We start from the raw sequence: 691 nt of genomic DNA on the forward strand, positions 1-691 counted from the left end.
AAGAGGGAGGAGGAGACAAAAACCCACATAGGAAACGAGGCAAGAACTATGCCGAGCTGTCTTTTACTAATAAAAGTTTATTTTAAAATATCTCAGGAAAAAATGATTTTTAATTGCCTTACAGTATACATAAATGTCATTATTGTGCATGTGTCTATAGCACAGAAACAAAACAAAGTGGCAATCTTTTGTAAAATGAAACGTGTAAAATCCAACATTTATCTTCAAATCTTCAATGAAGCACAGTTGCTAAAGAACTACACAAGTGATGCGGACACACATGTTTAAAAAAATATCAATAGAGAAAATGGGGACTGTTGACGCTCATGCAGAAATCTACTTTCTCTTAGACAACAGACGTTGGGCAATTGCTTCCTAACAAAAGAACCCTCTCAAGAAGGCACTGATAGCTTTTTATACAATTGCTGCAAAGTTTGACAGCAGAGTCAGCCCCTCCTCCTCCCTAGAGGAGCTACACTTGATCTCTGTGTTTGCTCTACTTTTCCTGTAATCAAGTCCCGGGCCTTTACTCTGCCCGCTTTCAGGCTGCTCTTTATCCACCTTTTCCCGGGAGAGGACTTGCCCACCCCACCTTTGCCCCTCCCCTTGGCGCCCGGCCCCGCCCCTTCCTACCGCAGTGCCCCATCCGTCCCAATTTGTTCCCTTTCTCTCGGCGGGCCGGGCCGCTCCC

This window comes from Fukomys damarensis, unplaced genomic scaffold (assembly GCF_012274545.1).
Source record: "Fukomys damarensis isolate Sample0158 unplaced genomic scaffold, DMR_v1.0_HiC HiC_scaffold_5, whole genome shotgun sequence".
NCBI lineage: Eukaryota > Metazoa > Chordata > Mammalia > Rodentia > Bathyergidae > Fukomys > Fukomys damarensis.